The sequence below is a fragment of the Onychomys torridus genome, unplaced genomic scaffold (genome assembly GCF_903995425.1).
Source record: "Onychomys torridus unplaced genomic scaffold, mOncTor1.1, whole genome shotgun sequence".
Lineage (NCBI taxonomy): Eukaryota > Metazoa > Chordata > Mammalia > Rodentia > Cricetidae > Onychomys > Onychomys torridus.
This window is the reverse complement of record NW_023411849.1, coordinates 7,216-20,038: the sequence shown is the minus strand read 5'-3', so window position 1 is coordinate 20,038 and position 12,823 is coordinate 7,216. Positions and strand designations below refer to the sequence as shown.

General features: G+C 42.2%; 1 pseudogene; it reads right to left on the bottom strand.

The window, feature by feature from the left end:
* Nucleotides 1–361: 361 nt before the first annotated feature.
* On the bottom strand, nt 362–1,872 carry LOC118575390 (annotated as a pseudogene).
* Nucleotides 1,873–12,823: the final 10,951 nt, after the last annotated feature.

Sequence of the window (12,823 nt, the reverse complement as noted above, 5' to 3'; positions counted from 1 at the left end):
GATGAAAGTTCTGTGCCATATTTCTCCTCCTGATTCCTCCATTCTCACCCTTTGGCCCCTTTAGACAAACTCTCCTCCCTTCCTTCCCACCCTATGATCCCCATGCTAGGCTGTCTGCTTTTTCCTCAAACTTCCAGGACTTTACATGAACAGAAGCTGTGCAGTTTGTCATCTAATGTACCACATATCTGAAATTCTGGGCCCTCTGAGTGGGTACAACTTTTCATTAATAAAGGATTTTGAAATAGTATATTGAAGAAACAATGTAGGGATTCATCTATGTGGCCAAATCTACTATTTTCCATGTAGGTCTCCAAGGTCCTCTATTTTCCTTTAAGCCCCTGATGCAGGGGTTCGGGGCTCACCTTGGGGTGGGCAGGCAGCAGCAGCACAGTGCTCTCAGTGTGCTGGGAAATTTGCTTCCTTATCAGTTTCCAACCCCTGAATGGCCTGGATTCAGATGTCGTGCGTGCCACCTGAGGCTGGTCACTGGGAATGTCTGGCCCCAGGGATGATTCCTCTTCAGAGAAGCCCAGATTCAGAAATCCTGTGAGTGTTGCATCCAGGACTGATTCAGGTGGGGGGAGAGATTGACAAGCAGATGGTCAACAGAATTCCTATTGACTGCAATGTCCCCTGTAGCAGTGTTGATGACATCAGCCATAAGAGCATCTCTTTCTGGGACTATGTTATCTGAACAGGGCTGCTTGTCCATGAAGGAGTATGTGTGAGGCATGGTGTGGCTTCTGCATATTTCACCTCTTTCTTCCACACTCTCCTCTTTAAAGTGACCCTTCCTAGCATGTGTACTGGTTGTAAATGCTGGATTACTGGCTCTCCTCATCAAGGGGAGAGGGGGATGAACAGGACCTGCAGGGCTGCTAGTTAGCCAGGGCATCTAATCTTGCTGATGGCAGTCCCCACTGCTCAGCTGGTGTTTGAGAATGTTACATGTAGCCATTGCATGATTACCTTCTCACCTGTGAGTTAGGGATGACACAATCTCCTCCCGGGTATAGCCCATGGTGCACATAGTCTCCACAACCCTGGGCAGGATTTCTTTGGTGGCAGGAAGTACATGTTCTTGAATGGGGCCTAGCCATGGTGTTTCCACAAGCTGGCAGATTGTGATCTGGTACCAGGTGGGGACCATGAGTAGTCATGCAATGATAATGTGACAGTGTTTTGACAAGTGGTAGGGAACGGGACACATTGTGGTGGTGAAGAGACTGTGCATACCATCAAGGGTTTCTTCCATGTATGGAAAGTACCCTGTGACCAGGACATACAGGAAAATACTCAAGCTCCATATATCACCTGCGAGTCCATCATAGGGTTTTCTGGCCAAGATCTCTGGGGTCCAATAGACCAACAAGCCACAGATCTCCAACATCTGACCCTCTGTGATTTTAATTGCCATACCAAAATCACAAAGCTTTGCATCTCCTGCTGCACTGACTAGGATGTTTTCTAATTTAGGTGTGTGATGTGTCTTTGGTGGAGGAAGTGAACCGCTGACACCACCTGCCGGAAAATCACTCTAGCCTCCTCCTCCTTTAGACAGCCCAGTGCCCTGAGGCAGCTCTCCAGATCTTCTCCTACCACATACTCCATGTTCACATAAGTGGTTGCCAGTGTGTTAATCATGTGAAAAAATTGAACACTGTTTCTGTGTTCTAAAGATTGAAGGATGTTCATTTCAGTGCTGATGTCAGCCACACTATTGGTGTTTTTCTCAAGGACTTTGACAGCCACCCGTGTATGTGTGGGAAGGTGGCAGGCCAGCTTCACCTCCCCGAATGAACTACAACCTAGACTTGTTAACATCCATAAATCCTTTTCAAGAATGTCTTCTTCCATGTGGCTGCCCATGGTGTTCTGCTCAATTTCAAACACTTTACTTTGTGGGCAATTTCAGAGCCACCCAAGGCTAAAAGAAAAAGATTAATGCAGTTTTAGAAGAGGAGGATATAGCTTGGAATTCGCTGTAATGAAACCTGAGATATCCTAATCTAATGATGCTCTTCAAGGATATAAAAATACTAGAAGAACCCAAACACAAGCAGTGGATGAGGAATCATAGGAAAGATCAGATTTGGTATAAGTAAAGTTGGCATGCAAAGAAAATCCTGAGATCCCTGAAGGAATGAACTGCTTCTTTTCAAGGATGTGCCACAATGCAAACCCCTCAACAAAGCTGATCATGAGAGATCAGATACAAATAACACTATAGAAAAATTGGTGTTGTAACTGATCCAGCTGCAGTTCAGATGGCCTTTAGGATTTTTCAGTTTTTATACTCCAGAAAATTATAAAATATGAAAGGAGTTCCTAGACATGTGTGAATATTGAATTAAGATAAAATAGAACACTTAACTGAGAATGTGTATAAAATATAAAAAATATCCTGAGATAACCCAGACTCAGAAGGATGAACATGATATGTATTCACTCACAAGTGGATACTAGATGTAAAGAAAAGGATAACCAGACTACAACCCACAGCTCCAGAGAAGCTAGCTAACAATAAAGACCTCAAGAGAAATACCTAGATAGCCATGTGAAGGAGAAATAGATGAGATCTACATGAGCAAACTGAGGGTGAGGTGGGGTAATGTAGGGCAAGGAATGGAGGATGAGAACATAAGGAAATGGGGAGGTTTGAGCTGGAACATGGACAGAGTGGGAGAGCAAGGAAAGACATACCATGATAAATGAAGACATCATGGGAATAGGGAGAAACAGGGTGCTAGGGAAGTTCTCAGGAATCCACAAGGATGACACCACCTTAGACTTTTAGCAACAGTCGAGAGGGTGCCTGAACTTGCCTCCTCCAGTAATCAGAACAGTAAACACCCTAACTGTCAACATAGAGCCTCCATCCAGTAACTGATGGAAGCAGATGCAGAGATCCATGGCCCAGTGCCAGGCCATTCTCCAGGAGTCCAATTGATGATCGAGAGGAGGGATTCTATGAGCAAGGGATATTGAGATCATGATGGTAAAAAGTAGAGAGTCAACTAGCCAAACTAGTGGAAAAACATGAACTGTGGACCAATAGCCGAGGAGCCCCCATGGGACTGGACTAAGGCCTCTGGATAGGCGAGACAGTTGTTTAGCTTGAATTGGCTAGGGTTTCCCAAGGCAGTGAGATCGGGATCCATGCCTGGTGCATAAGCAGGCTTTTTCGAACTCAGAATCTATGGTGGAACATCTTGTGCAGACTTAATGCAGGGGGAGGGTCTTGGCCCTGCCTCAACTGAATGTCCCAGGCTCTGCTGATTCCCCATGGAGGAGATGGGAATGGGGATGGGGTTGGGAGGAAGGCTCGGGGGCAAGAGGAGGGAGGACAGGGGAATCTGTGGTTGGTATGTAAAATGAAAAAAAAATTTAATAATAAAAATAAAATGTAATTCTCAAAGAAAAAAATCTTAAACGTTTCTTCTAAAGTATTTACACATTAAAAACGAAAAAAACACCTTATTTTATATATAATCTAATTGCATCTCGTTATTCCATGTTCAGTTGCTAACGCTTGAAACATGCTCTTATCTCAAGGAAAACAGAGGAGCAGTGGATCTGGTGGAGAGAGGAAGTGAGAGGAAACTGGGAGAAGTGGAGGGAGGGAAGGATTAGTCAGGATGTGCTGTATGAAAGAAGAATAAATATAAACAAAACCAAAAGACATAAATATAAATATGAAATAGCAAATCTAAATCCCAGGAGCCAAAACCAGCAAACTGGAAATCAACTTGTCCAATCTCAACAACTAGCAGCAATGATCCGCAAGTATTTCAGTAGTCCATAAAACTGAGGGAAGGCACACTTTCAAGCACATTTCATAAAACAAGTATTTCCCTAATTTTCAAACCATATACAACATTTCAAAAAGATCCTAGTATCTGGCAATATCCTTCAGATTGGTAAAACCTGAATAAGAGTAAGTAATAGCTCACCTCAAATTCAACACCACATTAATAAGACCAGACTTCATGATCAAGATGACTTTAACCAGGATCGCTCAAGAGTTGTCCACAGACACAAATTGCCAAAGAGCAAAGCATACAAACCTCACTGAGGTAAGTCCTAAATCACACATCAGTGGAATGCAATGTCTAATTCAGGATAAAACATGGAATTAGTGAAAGTGTTACTACAACCATGCCAGTTCGACTAACACAAGTGTCACATTTGTTCATTGCAGGTCATGAGCAGGCAGGGGGATAGCCTTTGTACAATGGGTCCAATTCAATGGGACTTGCCCCGTTGACAAAGTACTTGTCCAATTCAGTGGGTCAGGAAGTGATACATAGCAGATAAATATGATCAAAGTAGAGTACAGCCAGATATCAGCCATGATCAAATTCCTCATGCCATGCATTTAATATATTTACTAAATTATATTTATTTATTATATTATATTATTATATTTATTAATTAATATTTACTAAATTTGTAAATTTCAAAAGAATAGTGCCAAAAATGACAAAGAAAAGAAGTTAATAGAAGGAAAATAAGTTAAAAAGAATAAAAAGGAATTACAGGGAAAAGACACTACCCAAATATTGTAAATAAAGAAATAATTAAATACAATTGACAAAAGCCCAAACTGAGAACTTGGTAAACAAACTCACTATGTCCAGATCCAACAGGTCAGGGAAAAGGTCAAGCATATGGGAAACAACTGAGTCCAACTGCTCTCACACCAACCAACTGCTTCTCTGAAGTACAGAAAAACCCAGCCTCAGGAAATGGCTTTTTATTGGCTAGTATCTAGCATACCTCACAAAGATTCTGTGTGATGTCACATGCAATGGACCAATTAAGGCTCAGCAAAAAAAAACAAAAAACAGTGATTTTTTAAAATTATTTTTCTATTAAATTATTAAATTGATTATTATTTTTTTAATTTTTAAAATAAAAATAACGAATAATTTTTTCTGTTCACAATCTTGTCCCCATGGACACGTACCCTTAGCAGAGAGGGCTGCTATCCTTCCCCACCCCACTCCTGTTACTTTCCTAGAAACCAAGATAGATTCATGCTGTCACACAGTCACACATTGTCCCGATCCTTCCCACCCACCCCATGAATATAATGTATGAGCTCTTCAAGTAGCCTAAATTCCAGATCCCATCCTCTGTCCTGTAGCATATGTCTCATATTAACCAAGCCTGCTTTTTGGTGTTGAAGCAACTCCTTTCCCCTCAGAAACCTTGAAGTTCATGGAGACACATTTGGTCTGGTGGGAATAAAACTACTTCAGACACCCACAGAGTGTCCAGACCATCTTTACTAATGACCTTTTGTCTGAAAGGAAGATCTGTCTAGGCATCACTGTCCTTCTGTAAGATCTGGCCATTCCCTTCCTCCCCTGATAAAAAATAAAAATACATCCAAGAAGGAGGGAAATAATAAGTCAAAGGGAAAATTAAAATCTGGGAAATAAAACTAGACAAAACACTCTGAAAGTATTATCAAGAAAGACTCATACAGTACTGAGGACAATTCACTGATGAATTCTATCATCTCAACATCTAACAGCAATGTTCACCAGATATTTCAGTATCCTATAAGTCTGAGGGAAAGACCATTTTCAAATTTTTCTCATAAAAGATGCATTACCCTTATTCTCAAACCAAGTAAATAAAATTTAAAAAGAGGCCAGTATCAGTCAATATCCTTAACTAACATAGATTAGAAAATTCTTAATGGGAGATAGCTCACACCAAATTCAACAACACATTAAGACCATACTTCACAATCACCCGGGAACATTAGGATTTGTCCCCACATACAAATTGACACAAAGCAGAGCATACACACAGCATTGAGGAAAGTCATATAATTGGACATCAAAGGAATTAAATGCCTTTTTCATGAACACATTTGGAACTAGACAAAGTGTTACTTCAAATATTCCAGTTCCACAAACACAATTGTCACGTTTTGTTTCATAGGGATCCTGAACAAGCAGAGAGGGAAGAACCTTAGATCGTTTGGAAGCACTTGTCACATTCAATGTGTAGGTAAGTGAAATAGAGCATGTAAATATGATCAAAATGTAAAATAGTCAGATATGGGAAGTCATGATCAAATTCCTCATGCTATAGAGATAATCTATACCAGTATGTGTATAAATTACATAAGAACAAAGGCAAAAATTACAAAGAAAATGAGTTGATGATAGGAAAATGAGGTGAAATGATGAAAAAGCACTGACAGGCAAAAATCAAAACCCAAACCAAAGATGTAAATAAAGCAATGAATAGATATGAAGAGACAAAAGCCCACACTGAAAACTTGGGAAATACACTCACTAAGTTGAGATCTGACAGGCTTTGAAAAGTCCAAATCTAGCAGAAACAACTGAAATCCAACTGCTCTCTCACCAACCAACTGCTTCTCGAAATACAAAGACAGAACCCAGCCCTAGGTGGAGCCCTTTTATTGGCTGATATCACTTGGACTCCATGTGATGTCACAAGCAGTGGTCCAATCAGGGTTTGGCAAAATCCATAGTGATTTTTCATTTTTTTCTCTCACATTCTTGTCTCCAGCCACTCAACTACTTTTTCTCATGGCTGTGATCTAAGAGTTGGCAAAGATCTACTTACAGAAAGCAGTGTTTATTTAACTTCAGATTTATAGAAACACATGTCAACCCAATGGGAGGAAATACTGGTGTGGACATCAGCAGAGTTGTCCAGTTGGTTATATGGCATTTATAATATCAATATTCTTCTGACATGTCCTTGACCTCTCCAAGTAGCATTAGTGTGATCTTAAGCATGTGTCTCTAGTCAGGCAATGTCAAGTTACATTTCAGGTGCCATGACTGATACAGTCAATCAGTGGTTCTTTTTCTCCCCAGCCCTCTCTCATTTAACACTAAAAAGCGTGAGATACATGACCTTGAGCTGACCATGTTTAAAAGTGTCCTGTCCTTCTTCAATAGCATCTTCTAGCATTGACACACATCTCAAAATATGTAGATGCCTGGGAATAAAATCCCTCTAGTTTTTATGTTCCAGAAAGACACTGTCTTCCAACCAATGCCCATGCTCTCCTTACCTGCTGCAGTTAGTAAAACTTCTTCTGCCTTTGTGTCATCTCTACTCCCTTTGGCTCTGCAGTCACCATCATGAGAGCCCTTGGTGTTCCAACATGGTGCCTTCTAACCTCTCAGTGAAGGCACCCAGCAGGCATCAGGAATTCTCTTCTCCACTTTGTCAAGGACCTGTGATGTTAGACTGACTGTAACCTATGTGTGTCTCTTTCACAGCAAAGAAAGGAAGACTTCCACAGAGGATGAAGAAGAGACAATCTACCTGGATGAACATGGTTCAGCAAGTATCTCTTTAGTTGGATGCAGCAATTTTGGGGTATTCATTTACCCAAGAGTGGTATATCAGGGTCTTGAGGTAATTCAATTCCCATCTTCCTGAGAACCTTCCACACTGGTGTCCATAGTGGCTGAACAAATTTGCACTCGTACCAGCAATGGGTGAGTGTTCCCCTTACTCCACATCCTTGCCAGCAGGTGCTGTCATTTGTTTATTGACCTAAGCCATTCTGATGATCTAAGATGAAATCTCTGAATTGTTTGGGTTGGCATGTCCTTGATGTGGCTAAGGATGTTGAACATGTCTTTTTAAGTGTTTCCCAGCTACTTCAGTTTCTCTCTGGAAACTTCTGTTTAGACCTCTGACCAATTTTCCAAGTGGAATATTTGTTTATGTGATATCTGGTTTTCAGTTTTTGCTATATGTTTTGGATATTATCCCCCTAACAAGTGTGTAGTTGATTTAAAAAATTTGTCCCATTCTATAGGCTTCCATTTTATCTTAATGATGGTGTCTTTTGCTGTGCAGAAGCTTTACACTTCCATGAGGTCTGATTTATTTGTTTGTTTGTTTGTTTTTAGATTGTGTGCTAATGGTGTTCTGTTCTCAGAGTTTTTCTGTGCCAATGAGCTCAAAGTTATTTTTTCTCATCTATCAGGTTATTTGCATCTGTTTTTATATTGATCTCTTTTATCTGTTTGGAGTTGACTTTTGTGCATAGTGTTATGTGTCCATCAATTTGGATTCTTCTACATGCAGAAAACAAGTTTGACCAGTAGTGTTTTTTGAAGATACTGTCATTTTTAGACTTTGTGTTTTGGGCTGCTTTTAGGAGTTCATAGGTCTGTGTATTTATGTCTGAGTTTTCAATTCCATGCCATTCATCACAGTTTCTCTTTTTCTGCCAATACCATGCTGCTTTTATAACTATAGCTCTTCTGTAGTACAACTTCAAATAGGGAGTAATGATTCTTCCCACAGTTCTTACATTATGAAGAAAACATTTTTCAAGACACATGCATTATAGTGGCAGTTGCCTGGAACCTTGGAACTGGAGATGCTTGCACAGTAGGATTGGAGTTCTCACCCAGGCAGGAGTCCATATCCAGTCCCTGCTGCAAACAACAACAAACAAAAGAACACACTGAAGTCCAGATACATAGATTAATTTGCTACTCTGCTGCTGTGAGAAAACACTGATCAAAACCAAGGAAGGGAGCAAAGAGTTTATTTCATTCATAGATTACATCATGAAGACAAAGCCCAGGCAGGAACTCCAGACCTACTGTAAATCTTTATTCCCACTTCTCCATGAATTACTTAATGAATCAACACAGCAGAAACAAATTTGGAGTCATTCAGTAGATTCTCAAGCTCTTGGTGACCTGTATACTCAGGTAAAGGGTCATACACCTGGTGATGGCTGAGATATTGGGATCTGAAGAAATGGATCCTCCAGGTGTGAGGTTTAATTGAGGGTGATGCTCACCCCCTTCCATGAATTCCAGTAGGATCCCAGGTGGGCCAAGCTTCATTGACAATTTTGGGCATGGTCTGTACAGTTCAGTTGGAGTTGTTTTGGGGTTGTGGCTGTGTGCCAGGGGCATGGCTGGCATAGATGGCAGGTCAGGATTGCAAGAATTTTCCCATGCACTTTGGGATGCATGAACTCAGCCCTGGTCACTTGTGGAAAAGGGTGGAGAGAGAGAAGGCATGGCAGGGACCAGGGCCTTGTTTCTGCTGGGTATGGAGGAGAATCAAATTCAGGCATGATGGCAAGTATAGTCAAGGAAGATGGGGGCCTGATCCAAGGAAAGTTCAAAGACTTTCCTAGCAGATGGAGGGCCTGTATCTGGCAGGTCAGGACCAAGTCAGGGTCACTTTGTTTTCAGATCTTGGCATAAGGGATGACTACCAGGGCAATGAGGATATGTAGCACTAGGTCCCTGCTTTACCTGCCACTATAGTAAATTCTAAACCCAAAGGTCACATTCATCCCATTGCCTGAAGTCTTCTGAATTTAAGAACTGGAAAGATGTGAACCAAAGGTAATCAGGGCTGCAGATGATTTTCAAGCCAGTGTTCACTGAGCCCTGATAATCTGAAGTTCGGTCACAATCTTGATTTGAAGGGGAGTGGGTAGATGAAAGGAGGGGCCAACAGTCTCATGAGAACTGGAAATGGGTAGTGTTCTCCCTATGTCTTCCCCACAGAACCATGTGATCCCTGAGAAATCATCAATGCAAGGTAGAGTCAGAATCTTCAGTTGTCTCTACATGTGAGTCAGGTACCAGAGAGGTGTCCAGGACTGGCTCAGTGATGGCTGCAGAAAGGACAGAGTACCTGAGGGTGACGATTGATGCCCAGTCACTCCATTGTTATTGGGGAACACTTGCCTGGTATAAGGTATAAGTGTGTTAGTATAGGAAATGAAGGCACAAGGCCTCTTACCTGCTCAGCTGCTCCTGGTATGGGCTGCTATGGAACTTTTTACCTTTATCCAATCTCCCCACTCTGCTGAGCTTTCATTCCCTAAGAGCTCTCATGATATGGATTCCACCTGTTTCTTTCTGGTGGTCAATGAACCAGCAATGAGCAGACCCCATAGTCCTTAGTGCCATGCCACTTGCCTTTTGTTTGGCCTTGGTCTGTAACTTCATTCTTACAATCCATGGAGGATCAACATCATTTGGGTGCTGTTTTCTATATGAGATCTTGGTCATTAACGTATGACACTGAATGGTCACTCAGTATAATTCAAAACCAAGGTGGGAAGGGAGGGATGTTGTGGCCAAGACACAGAGGAAGGTCAATGATCATGGCGTTCCACATTGCTTCACTGGGGTTTACATTAGTGTGGAGCTATCCTCCTTAAGTCTCACCAGGTGGGTTCCATAGTCCACTGCTCTCAGAAGTGGTTCAACTTTACTGGGGCCCCAGCAATGGGCAAGATGGGGAGTAAGCTGCTGGGTGAGGTCAGGAAAGGCATACATAATAACAAGCCTTACCTACCTATCAAGGGCATTACTCATGGGAAGTTTGCTTTCACCAATGGAGCATCAGCTCTTCCTTGACATGATCCCTGCCATGTGGGTTATCCTAATCATGACCCAGCCCTGGATCTGCCACATCTTTAAAAGTGTTCACACCCCACAGTCCACAAAAGTTTCTACCCAATGACATTATAGAGTACCCAGGGTCCGGGGGCTTAGCTAAGTCCAGCTTGGGATATCTAAGGGGAAAAAAGTCTATGTACACTGTGTTCTTATATCTGTTAATTTTATTCCTCTAAGACAAAATTTTATCAATACAGCTATAACTCCATCATGCATTCAGGACAAGAATAAATATAGATACACCAAGTGCTTTATCCATCTACCTTATTTCTCTGAGATGAAACCCTGTCTCCATAGCTTCAGTTCCATCCAGTTCCCCAGCTCATAGTCCTGCTAACAACTAAACTCTTATTCTTCCTATCTCATCTTCATCCTCTGTATCCTCTTTCTCCATGTCTGCTACTCTCTACTCCTGACACTCAGAAAACTCTACCTGAGATCTGCTTGCCCTCTATGGAACCTCTGTCATCCTCTCTTCTCTTTTGCCATGCTGTTCTGTCTGTTTCTACAGAAAATGCCTGCCCTTTTTTCCCCCTGGGCACATGGTTCTCTGTCTCCTCAGGAATACTGTTTTATTTCCCACCTTGATAAGTAAAAACCTCTTTTGTTCTCAGTCAATTGCTGTGGAAACCCAGTAGGCCTCCACAAAGTGAGGGGGATGGTCTGAGCTTCATTAGCACAAGAAACAAAGATGTGTCTCCTGCCAGCTCTCTCCTAAGGTCAGCAGGGGAGCAGATCTGGGGAGCTGAACTGTTTGCCAAATGGTCTTGGCACGCAAGAACTTCATAGCAAAAGACAGCTGAAATATTAAAGGCTGGATATTACTGCCACACCCACGGCGGTGTCACCTGTGTGACAAATGCCATTGATCTGGTGGTCACCAGGAAAGGAGGGGGTCGAGCCCCATGGGGATAGCCCTCCGGCGGTTCCTTGGCAATCAGGTCATGTAATGCTTCCTGATGGAGGACTTCCACGAAGACGCTGTCCCTCAAAATGAATGACTAGAGCACTGTTCTTTCTCTACGCTATCACTATCTCTTCCTTCTGCACACTGCCAGGCACTAAATGGCCTCTCGATGTTCCTGATAATAATAAAACATTGCCAATACCCCCGTTGGCCCAAGCCTTCAAGCAAGAGTTAAAAATATCTCCCAAGAGTATAAAAAATTACTAGATGGCATTGAGCAAGCAGAGCTCATGATAAGTGAGCCCTCCACTCATAGTGAGAAAATATTACAATATTCAACAACTCATAGACAATCCCCACTCGAGTCATCAGGATTTCAGGGAAAAAGAGTTAGCAGCACTGGCAATTCCCACTAAAAGAGACAGGGAATTTGTACAGTACTTGATTAAGGATGGATGGTGGACTCCTCCACAGTATCATCCCAGGCATGGGAATTACCTGGAGCCCCTTCCATTTACAGGAGAATATGATTCAAAAGGAACGATTAGCTAGAAACAGAAAGCCTTGATGCCTTTATGATAGAATGACAAGATCTAGAATATTAAGATCTACACAGCCACACATTATGAGATGGGCAAAACTCTTTGGGACGGACTATGTAACTAAGTTTAATAATCTACTTGAGGGAAAGGAACAACTTGGCCTGTGAGACGTACTCTGGCAAAGATCTGCTAGACAGCACCTGACCACTACAGGGTATCTCACGGGGGCTTTTATGTTTAATCATCGGAACAAATTTAGACACTGTGTACCTCTGCCTTGCTGTTTGCCTCATGATTAGTTCCTCATTTGACTGTTTATAAACCACAAATCACTTCAGTAAAATTGCAACAGTTTCACAGCATCTTGTGTCTGTGTCTGTCTGTCATCGCTGACTCCCTGCTGTCCTGAGTACCTTCAATCCCGTTCTCCCTCAGTCTGGTGGTCCAACTGAGGCCTGGTCCGCGACGTATTACCAAATATTCGTAATAAATGGCTTGCCTTTCAACAGACCCTTGGCCGGTCAAAGTGTACCTTTAATACACAGTTGGATATCTATAATATATTCTTGCCGGCCTACAAGATGACACCAATGTATTTCCAGAGTAGTAGCCATGTCTACAGACATCATCTTATCTCAGTGTCCTCTACCCATCCATCTGTGAATCAGCACTTGTCCATTTGGGATTATACTGAGCAGTATGTATTGGGAAGCAGAGCTGTGTGCAGCAGGGAATCACAAATAGGTTCCCAAGAGCCAGCCAAAGCCTGAGGGACAGCCCCTGCTACCATTGTTAGGAGTCCCACAAGTAGACCAAACTCCACAACTGTCAGATATATGTAAAGGGCCTAGGTCATTCCCATGCAGGCTCTCTGGTTGTTGGCTCAGACTCTGTAAGTCCCTATGAGCCAG